The sequence below is a fragment of the Phaseolus vulgaris genome, chromosome 7, assembly GCF_051622355.1.
Source record: "Phaseolus vulgaris cultivar YP4 chromosome 7, ASM5162235v1, whole genome shotgun sequence".
Taxonomy (NCBI): domain Eukaryota; kingdom Viridiplantae; phylum Streptophyta; class Magnoliopsida; order Fabales; family Fabaceae; genus Phaseolus; species Phaseolus vulgaris.
The window spans coordinates 48189702-48201456 of NC_143504.1; positions in this window are offsets into that span (position 1 = coordinate 48189702).

An 11755-nucleotide genomic window follows, 5' to 3' on the forward strand; every position below is an offset into this window, starting at 1 on the left:
TAATTTAGAATTTCAAGGTAAATGAAGTTCGGTGAAGTTTATTATAAGAATTGATGTAAAATTCCAAAATCTTATATTAGATACTTATCAATGAATTAGTCTCGTGATGATTGTCTTTAGATAATTTCTTTTGATGGATAAATATGATATACACAAACTCTTAATATATGTGTTGCTTTACAATATTCAAAATGGTATTGACTTGAGTTGAAGAATTTGAAAGACGAATTTGTACAAATTGAGAATATTTGAACTAATACTAACATGTGTATTATTGAGATTGTTTAAAACGATATAGTATCACGAGTCGAGGGATTGTTGAATGGGACAATCAAAATTTCAATGTGAATCCATAATTATTTGGTATTAATTAGAAGTGTATTAAAGGATATCGAAACAAGAGTTACAGAAAAAGATGTTAATATTAGTGGTGTTCTTTTCTAATTCTTAGTTTTTTTTTTTTTAGAGATGTATAACCTTTATTTTGTTTGTTCAAATTCTAGTATTTATTTATTGACTCTTTATTTTTCATTCTCTCTATTTAACTATACCTATAATGAATGTACTGTTTGTGTATATTCAGACCATTTATTTTGATTTCAATAGAAAATTAAAAAAAGATATTCATTCTCATATCATTTGTCTTCCTTTTTCTTTTTTTGTTCATCTCTGTAGAGCTTTGATTGCTACATTTATCCATGGGTAAAGTTGTTGATCTATCACAAGATCTTTGTTCACCTTATCATGTTAATTCATCAGATAATCTTCATTTTTCATTGTCCCTATTATTCTCGAGGGACCAAACTATTATCATTGATCTTGTTTGTTTCAAATGAGCCTAATTTCAAAGAATAAAATAGGTTTCATTGATGGAACCATAGAACCTCCCAATCATACCAACTCATTATTTTCAACATGGCAGAGAGTCAATATGTTGGTTGTTTCCTAGATTCTCAAGGTTGTTTCTCAATCCATCACACAGAGCATCATCTGTATGGACAATGTCTTTGACATATGGAATTATTTAAAGGAAAGGTTCGACATGATTCGTATTTCTGATGATCAGGAGATGATTTCTTCTTTTAAACAAGGTGAGTTGACTGTTACAACCTATTTCACTCAACTAAAAATTCTTTGGGATGAACTTGATCTTTTTCGCCCGCTACCTACTTGTTCGTGTCCCTCTAAATGCACCTACAATGCTCTTGTGAATGTTTCTAAATATAAAACACAATACTAGATTATTAAATTTCTAGGGGAGTTAAATGATAATTATTTGACTGTGAGAACTCAAATCCTACTAATGGACCCTTTGTCATCCTTGAATAAAGTTTTCTCTCTTGTTACACAACAAGAGAGAAATTTTTTGGTGATCAATCCAAGGCAATGATTGCTACTAGCAAGGGAGGTTATAAAAATAATGCTACAACCTATGGAAGAAGAGTTGGCTATGGAAGAGGATATACTTCCAAATTTTGCAGTCATTATGGAAAGACATGACATACCATTGATGCATGTTATAGAAAACATGACTTTCCACCTCATTTTAAGTTTAAAAATCAAAACCATGATTAAAGTCATACTAATGCAGTTTTTCAAACTACAAATTTTAATAATGATGAGCAGAATCATGAAGGTTCAAAGTCAGAAGTGTAGTCTCAACAAATTGGTTTTACTCCTAAGCAATATCAAACATTGTTAGCTCTTTTACAACAATCCAAATCCAGTGACAATGTTTCTAATCAAGTCTTTGTTATTACTACCAACATTTTTTTTTATCAGCAATAATTACTACCAACATGACAACACAAACTGATAATAACTTTATTTCTTCCTCCAGTTCTTGGATTATTAATAGTGATGTTATTGATCACATTTGTTCATTCGTTTCTTATTTCACTTCATATCATCAAATTAATCCTATTTATGTCAAATTAACAAATGGAAATCAAGTCATTGTTAATTATTCTGGAAGTGTTCTCAATGAAAATCATGTTATAAACAATGTTTTGTATATTCCTTGCTTCATTTTAATCTTCTTTCAGTGGCAAAATTGATTGATAAATTATCTTGTGTTCTTACCTTTGACTCTAATGACTGTCACATTCAGGACAAAAACTCCTTGAAGATGATTGGTTCTGCTAAGATGCAAGATAGACTTTATATACTCAGAATCTCATCATATCATAAATTTCAAATCAAACACATCAAATCTACACACGCCATCAATACTATTAATGTCAATGATCCATAAACACTTTGACATTTTCGATTAGGTCATATTTAAAATAAATGTATTGATGTTTTCAAAAATAAATTTCATTTTATTAAATATAACAAATCTTTTGTTTGTGATGTTTGTCATTTTGCAAAGCAAAAAAAAGACTTTCATTTCCTATTAGTACATAAAGTCAAAAAATGTTTTGATTTGATTCATGTAGATATTTGGGGACCATACTCAATACCATCAATTCATGGTCATAAATATTTCTTGACCATAGTTGATGACTATAAAAGGTACCCATAAATTTTTTCTTTTAAAACAAAAATTTAAAGTTGTAAAGATTTTGGAAAATTTTGTTGTTTTTGTTCAAACACATTTGAGACAACAATAAAAATAATAAGAAGTGATAATGAGACTGAATTTTTCATGAGTAATTTCTTTGTCAATAAAGGAATAGTACATAAAACATCATGTGTCAATAGTCCATAACAAAATAGTATAGTTGAAAGGAAACATGGTCATTTATTAAATGTAGCAAAAACTCTCATGATATAATCTCACTTACCCAAAATTTATTAGTCATATTATGCGATACATATTGCGCATATTATAAACATGTTTCCCACACCTATTTTAAACTATTTTTCTTCTCATGAAATGCTCTACAAAATCGGAACATATTTTAATGGATTAAAGGTGGATGAATCTTTATTTATGCTATAACTTTGTCAACAAATAGAAGAAAGTTTGATCCAAGGACATCAAAATATGTTTTTATTGGTTTTAAAAGGAGGACAAAAAAATATATTTTAGTGAATATTCAATTAAGAGAAATTTTTATGTCTGAGGATGTTGTCTTTTATGAACATGTTTTTCCATATCAAAGGGTTCAAGATACTAACAATGAAATTAACAGTCCTAACATTCACGATCAAAGTTTTTTTTTACTGAAGATCAACCTGTTTTGAGTCAGCCACCACAAGTCGTTCTTGCACCCTATGATAATGTTGAAAAGTAATAGTAATGATGATAATTGGGAATTAAACGTTGAGATTCCAAAAGAAGTTTGTTCCTGTATAGATCAAAACCTCAATGAAGATCATGACATAGAACAAAATTCTGAATCAGATCAATCTGTCCATATGAGTACAAAGAATAAAAAAATCACTTGAGTATCTAAAGGAATATCATTTTAATCTTAATGTTTCCAATACATCTTCAAGAGTTAAATATCCTTTGAATTTTGTTTTTTCTTATAACAATTTCTCACCTTCTTACACAATTTTTGTTATATCTTTTTCTCTACATGTTGAGCCAAACACTTATTCTGAAGATGTGAAACATGATTGTTGGAGAAAAGTTATACAATGTGAGATATTTGCTTTAGAGTAAAATCAAACTTGGGAGACTGCTCTTTTGCCTAAGGACAAAGTTGCCATAGGTTGCAAATGGGTATTAAAAAAGATTAAAGGCTGATGGGACAGCTGAAAGGTATAAAGTAAGACTAGTGGCAAAGAGATACACACAAACAAAAGGCATTGACTACCTTGATATTTTCTCTCCAGTAGAAAAGATGACCACCATAAGGTTGCTTCTTTCTATAGCTTCTATCTATAATTGGGAATTGAAATAATTAGACATAAACAATGCCTTTTTACATAGACAATTGAAAGAAGATGCATACATGGTTGCTCCTCCTGGATTGACTTCTATTCAACAATGACAAGTTTGTAAATTAAAAAAAGGCTTTATATGGCCTTGAGCAAGCTAACAGATAGTTGTTTTCCAAACTGTCATCATTTTTGCTTTCTTCGGGATACTCAATCTATGAATGATCATTCCATGTTCATTAATTCTTTTGAAGGATTTTTTACAACATTATTGGTGTATGTGGATGATATAAATATTGGCAGAAAGTGATAAAGAAGAGATTGCTCAAATTAAACAAGCCTTGAATCAGACATTCAAGATTAAAGATCTTGGTAATTTAAGATATTTTCTTGGTCTAGAAGTAGCAAGAAGTAAGAAAGGAATAATGGTGAATCAAATCAAATATGTATTGGGATTGTTAACAGATGTAGGTCTTTTAGCCTGCAAACCTGCACTCAATCTTATTGATAATCATGAAAAAATCTCTTCTACTGGAAGTGTTCGTTCCTTTCACAGATATTCAAGCCTGTAGAAGATTAATTGGAAGACTTATGTATCTCACTGATACCCGACCATATATAACATTTTTTGTGCAACAACTTTCTCAGTTTCTTACTAAGTCTACAATTGCTCACTATACTACAACAATTAGAATTCTCAGGTATATTAAAGGAGCTCCAAGTCTTGGTTTATTTTTCCCTTCCAACACTTTTGTTCATCTAAAAGCCTTTTGTGACAGTGATTGGGGCACCTACAATAATTCAAGACAATTAGTGACTAGTTTTAGTGTGTATCTTTGGAATTCTCTCGTATCCTATAAATCAAAAAAGCAACGGACAATATCAAAGAGTTCTCGTGAAACTGAATATAGAGCAATGGCGACTGTTACATGTAAAATTCAATGACTAACTTATCTTTTTCAAGATTTCAAAGTTCCATTTGAGCAACCATCTCTTTTATACTGTGACAATGACTCACCAAGATACATTGCAGCAAATCCAGTTTTTCACGAGCGTATGAACATATAGAAATAGGTTCGTTGTTAGGGAAAAATTAAAGAAAAGTCTCATCTATTTGCTTAGGACATGGATACAAGAGTTACAGGAAGATGCTAATATTAATTGTGTATTTTCTAATTCTTAGTTGTTTCCCTTTATAGAGTTGTATAACTTTTATTTTGTCTTTTCTGATTCTATTATTTATTGATTGACTTTTTTGTTTTTCATTCTCTCTCGTTAGCTAGACTTATAATGAGTGTATTATTTGTATATATTCAGACAATTTGTTTTGATTTCAATAGCAGAATAAAAAGAGATATTCATTCTCATATCATTTGCCTTCCTTTTTCTCTTTTGTTCATCTTTGTTCTATTTTATAATAAAGTGGTTTGAGAAAATAATATTTAAGGGGTTAGTCACGAGTGTTTGCAAGACCAATGAATACTCTGATGTACTTCACAACATTAATCTACCTAATTGAACTTGACTTTGTTGGCCAATAAATGGATGTAGTCTGTGTGATAGATGAACCAGCATAAATTATTATGTATGTGTTTTTTCCTCCTTATTTCTTTTACATTAAATGTTATTATCATTTGTACTAATCCAAGAAAGATAATTATTGTGAGAGTATTTTCTAAAACATAATTATATGCATTTGGAGATGTTGGTCAACATAAGAACTATGATCTATCAGTTGAGAAGTTGTGAAATTTATGTTTGATGTGTAGATTGGAAAGACACAAAATGAAATAAGTCTTTCAAATATGTTTGTTTGGTTATATTTGTTATAAGATAGGATGAACCTCGTCACTTTATGTTTCATCGCATGAAACCTGCTGGATTTTTTTTAATGAAAATGTGTCAAAAGTTTAAACTAATTGTGGTCAAACTTGCATTAGATATAGTCTATTGCAAGAATTACAAGTCTCATCAATAATTAGAATAAATGAAAAATTATAACAGATAAATGATGCAGAGACTACATACTAATAAGATGAGTCTTAATAAAATACATCCGATAAAAGAGTTAGTGTAATTGTTTTACAAACTAAATCATCATAACCTAGATATAGTGAGACATATTTATAAAAAGTTTTCAAAATTAATTATATCGCAATTTATTATTAGACAAACATGCAAAGATAATTAATCTTCTAAGCAATTATTCTATTACCTTATGAAGTTGCTTTTGAATTTATATTTATTTGGTAAATAAGTATTATTTTACTGTTTTTTTAATAAGCTAAATAACTGGTAAAAAATATAAAAACAGTCACACAAATTTTAGATGAACGTTGTTTAATCATTCAAACAAAAAAACATGAAAAGACAATCACAGTCTAGGCTTCCAAAAGACTAGGTTAGCTTTAAAGGAGACTAAACAAGTTAACTGATATTTAGTTTATATAAAATAAATTAAGAAAATTAAGCTAAAACTTTAGGTGACAAAAAAAATTGATTGGCATAACTTGCTTTATAAAAAGTATGCTAAATGATACAAAATTTAAAATTTTGAATTAAAAATAATTATATCACAAACATAAATAAATAAATTAAATATTTGAATTTTATATTAAAATAAAAATTAAAAATTAAAAATAGTGTGACATAATTAAAAAAATAAAATCATTTATAATTACTCTTATAATAGAGATAATTTAATACTAAGATAAGATAATAGATATTTAAATAAATATATGTTTAATTGACATTAATAAAATAAAATTATATTAACTTGACTTTTTAATTAATTTTTTAGTTATATTTAAGTGTAGAGGATTATGTTGAGTTGGGCTCACTTCCTATGTGGAGGCTCAACCCAATATTAATCACCTTTAGTTTTTTTTTTCTTAAGCAGAGAGAGCAGTTAACTGAGAGAGAGAAAAAGAAAAGGAGAAAAGAGTGAAGAGAGGAAGTTCCGTCCAACAATTTCACGTTGTTGCCGACACTTCGTCCACTATTGGATTGAGCTAAGATTTTATTAGCAGGTTCATAAATTGTGGTACTTCAATCTGACCGTTCGGATCTTTGAGAAGTTGTTTGAGCAGTGAGAAATTCATCTCACACTACAATAATGTTTTTAAGGACGAAAAATTTTCGATTGCCGCTGCTGCTTCGTCCACCGTTGAGATTGTGTTAGGATGTTCATAACTCGTGCTGCATTAATTTGATTGTTTGGATTGTTGAAAAGTCACCTAAAAAGTGACCTATAAGCCGCGTACAGTAGTTGCGGTTTTTGTGAATTTTCTGTTTTCTTGTTCTCTATTTCATCTCTGTTATCTTGTTATTTGATTGATTGTTAAGCACAATTTGTGTTGTGATTTGAGACTCTTTTGTAATATTAATTTTGATCATAGTGGAGCTTGATTAACTGGTTTGTGTCTGTGGTTTTTACTTTTCACATTGAGAAGGTTTTTCACGCTAAAATTTATGTGTCTTCTTTCAGTGTGTTTTTTGTTGTTGTCATTATTTGTTATTTCTCCTCACAAATTCTTGCAAGTTGGGGAAATTATTATTCGCTGCTTATTGCTCTGGTTGAGTTATTATTTTACACATCAGAGTGGTATCAGAGCTCCTTGGTTGGAGCTATTTGACTGCTTGAATGATGGAGACAAATAAAAATAAGATGGTTTGTTTGAACGACACTAACTATCACTTGTGGAAGGGAAAAATGAAGAATATGTTATTTGTGAAGAAATTGCATCTTCATGTGTTTGCTATTGAAAAGCCAAAAGACAAGACTGATGAGGAATGGAAGTTTGAGTATCAGCAGGTTTGTGGTTTTATTCGTTAGTATGTTGAAGACATTGTTTATAATCACATTGCTAATGAGGAAGATGCAAAATCCTTGTGGAAGAAGATTGAGACTTTGTATGCTTCTAGTACAGGAAACAATAAATTATATTTGTTGAATTCTTTGATGAATTTGAGGTACAAGGAGAGGACTTCTATTTCATATCACTTAAATGATTTTTAGGGGCTCCGAGATCAATTGTCAGAAATGGGCATCAAGTTTGATGATGAAGTGTTGAGATTATGACTACTGAATACTCTACCAGATTGTTGGGAAACATTTCGGGTTTCAATTACAAACTCATCCCTTGATGGTGTTGTCTCCTTGGAAATCGTCTTAACGAGGGGATGAGAAGGAAGACCCATGATACTTGATCTCATTCCTAGGTACTTGTCACTGAAAATAGGGGGAGAAGTCAGAGAAAGGAATTGAAAGGGTGTAGACAAAAGAATAGAAGTAAGTCAAAGTCTAAATAGGAAAATGTGGAGTGTCATTATTGTCACAAAACAGGGCACATTCAGAGAAACTATTTTCTATGGAAAATGGAGAACAAGGATAAGAAAGGGAAGCAGAAGGAGAAACATCATGACAATGATGATCGTGTCACTACCGCTACCTGTAATGATGATCTTATTATTCTCCATGACCATAATTCAATTAATCTTGTATCAAATGAGAGCATGTGGATAATTTATAATGGTGTTACACTGCATTTTACACCAAGGAATAAGTTTTTCACATCTTACACTTTTGGTGATTTTGGAGTGTTGAAGATGGGTAATGATGGTGTGTCTAAGGTAGTTGGTATTGGTGATGTTTGCTTGCAGACCAATATGGTAATGCAGTTGTTGCTTAGAGGAGTCAAACATGCTCCAAATATCCACTTTAGTTTGATCTTTGTGCAAATGTTTGATGATAGTGGTTATGAAAATCACTTTGGTTCAGGAAAGTGGAAATTCTCCAGAGGTAATCTAATTGTGGCCAAAGGGAAGAAAACTAGTAAATTGTATTGGACAAAAACATTGGTTGCTAAAGACAGTGTGAACGCCATGGATATGGATAATTCTTTATGGCACCTAAGGCTTAGTCATATCAGTGAGAAGGGGTTGAATTGTTTAACTAAAAAGGATGTACTTCCAGGATTGAAGAGTGCAGAGTTGGAGAACTGTTCTCATTGCATGGCTGGTAAGCAAACCAGAGTATCCTTCAAGAAGCATCCTCCCTCAAAGAAGTCAGAGTTGCTTGAATTGGTGCATTCTGATGTTTTGGTTGAGAGACAGTCAGGCAAGAAGCTGAAATGCATTCGTACTAACAATGGTGGTGAGTATTGTGGACTGCTCGATGTTTATTGCAAGCAACACAATATTAAACATGAAAAGACTCCTCCTAAAACTCCTCAACTTAATGGTTTAGCAGAAAGGACGAACAAGACATTGATCGAAAGAGTTAAGTGTATGCTTTCTAAAGTAAAGTTGCCTAAGCATTTTTGGGGTGAGGCATTGTACACTGCGGTGCATGTTATTAATTTGAGTCATGCACTTGCTTTGAATGGTGAGGTGCTAGACAAAATTTGGTTTGGCAAGAATGTCAGATATGATCATTTGCGAGTCTTCGATTGTAAAGCATATGTGCATGTCCCAAAGGATGAGAGATCCAAGTTAGATGCGAAGACAAGGCAATGCATCTTTATTGGTTATGGTCAGGATGAATTTGGCTACAAGGTCTTTGATCCTGCTGAGAAGAAGGCAATTAAAAGTCGTCATGTGAAGTCCATGGAAGATCAAACCATTGAAGATATTGATAAGATAGAGAAGACGACATCTGAGATAGATAATAGATTGTCTTATGTTGATCTAGTTTGAATGCCTCTACATGATATGGATACTATTGAGAATAATCTCCAGAATGATGAGCAACATGATGATGTTGATGATCAACAACTTGGAGATGATTTTGATGTTCTTATTGATGACGTTGAAAAGGAACATGAAATGTCACAAGATGAGGATCTTGGTGATGCTCCTGAACCACCTCAAGTTCAAATTCAGAGGTCTAATAGGTAGATGGAACCATCTACCAAGTATCCTTCTGATGACTATGTTACCTTCACAAACAAAGGAGAACCTGAGTGTTATCTTGAGGCCGAGTGAAGAAAAGAAAAAGTGGTTGGATGAAATGCAAGATGAAATGAAGTCTTTGCATGATAATCACACTTTTGACTTGGTGAAATTGCCAAAAGGCAAGAAGGCTTTGAAAAACATGTGGATTTACAGGGTAAAGCAAGAAGGAAATTCTACATCTCTAAGGTATAAAGCCAGATTGGTGGTGAAAGGTTTTAGACAAAGAAAATGCATTGATTTCAATGAGATTTTTTCCCATGTGGTGAAGATGTCATCCATTAGAATTATGTTGAGTTGGGCTGCTACTCTTGATTTAGAGGTAGAGCAAGTGGATGTTAAAACTGCTTTCCTTCATGGTGATTTGGAGGAAGAGATTTACATGAAGCAACCTAATGCTTTTCTTGTTGAAGGCAAGGAATATCATGCGTGTAGGCTGAGAAAAAGTCTATATGGCTTGAAACAGGCTTTGCGTCAATGGTACAAGAAGTTTGAGTCTGTTTTGTGTGAGCCACGCTACAAGAAGACTATTTTTGGTCATTGTGTCTTTGTTAAAAAGTTTGCTAATAATGATTTTATTATCTTGTTGTTGTATGTTGACGAGATGCTTATTGTTGGAAAATATATTTCCATGATCAACAGGTTGAAGAAGCAATTGAGTGAGTCATTTGCTATGAAAGACATGAGAGATGCTAAACAAATTCTTGGTCTAAGAATCATGCGTAATAAGCAAGAGAAAAAGCTTTGGTTGTCATAGGAGCATTATGTTAAAAGAGTGCTACAGAGGTTCCAGATGGAATATGCTAAGGCGGTAAGCACTCCTCTTACTACTCATTTTAAATTGAGTGCAAAACAGAGTCCTTATAATGAAATTGAAAAATCATATATGCAATGGGTTCCTTATGCATCTGTTGTGGGTAGTTTGATGTATGCAATGGTGTGTACAAGACCAAATATTACACATGTTGGTACAGTTAGTAGATTTTTGTCTAATCCAGGTAGAGAGCATTGGAATAGTTAGAGAGCATTGGAATGTTGTGAAATGGATATTAAGGTATCTTCGTGGTACTACTTGTTTGAAGCTTTGTTTTGGAGGTGATATGCCTACCCTTGTCGGGTTATACTAATTTTGATATGGGTGTAGACATAGATTCTAAAAGGTCTACCTCAGGCTACGTGATTAAATTTGCAGGGGCAGTTGTGGCATGACAATCTAGATTACAAAAGTGTGTTGCGTTATCCATTATTGAGGTATAGTTCATTGCCATTATAGAAGCATGCAAGGAGTTGCTATGGGTGAAGAAACTCTTGCAAGAGCTTAGTTTTGTTCAAGACAAGTACTTGTTATTTTGTGATAGTCAAAGTGCAATTCATCTTGGTAAGAATTCAACTTTCCATTCTAGGTCCAAGCATATTGATGTGACGTATCATTGAATATGTGATGCTTTGGAGGCTAGGTTACTGGAGTTGGTAAAAGTTCATACATATGATAATTGTGCTGATAGGATGACCAAGACACTACTGATAAGAAAGTTTGAAACTTGTTGTCAGATTTTCGGTTTGTCGATCATCTCCACATAGTTGTGAGGGGAAGATTTGTTGGGTTGGGATCACTTCCTATGTGGAGGCTCAACCCAATATTAATCACCTTTAGTTTTTTTTTGTCTTGAGTAGAGAGAGCAGTTAGCTGAGAGAAAGAAAAAGAAAAGGAGAAAAGAATGACGAGAGGAAGTTCCATCCAACAACTTTAGGCTGCTGCCGACGCTTCGTCCACCGTTGGATCGAGCTGAGATTTTGTCAGCATATTCATAAATTGTGGTACTTCAATCTGACCGTTTGGATCTTTGATAAGTTGTTTGAGCAGTGAGAAATTTGTCTCACACTGTAGCAACGTTTTTTAGGACAGAATTTTTTCGATCGTTGTTGTTGCTTCGTTCACATTGGATTGAGCTGAGATTTTGTTTGTAGG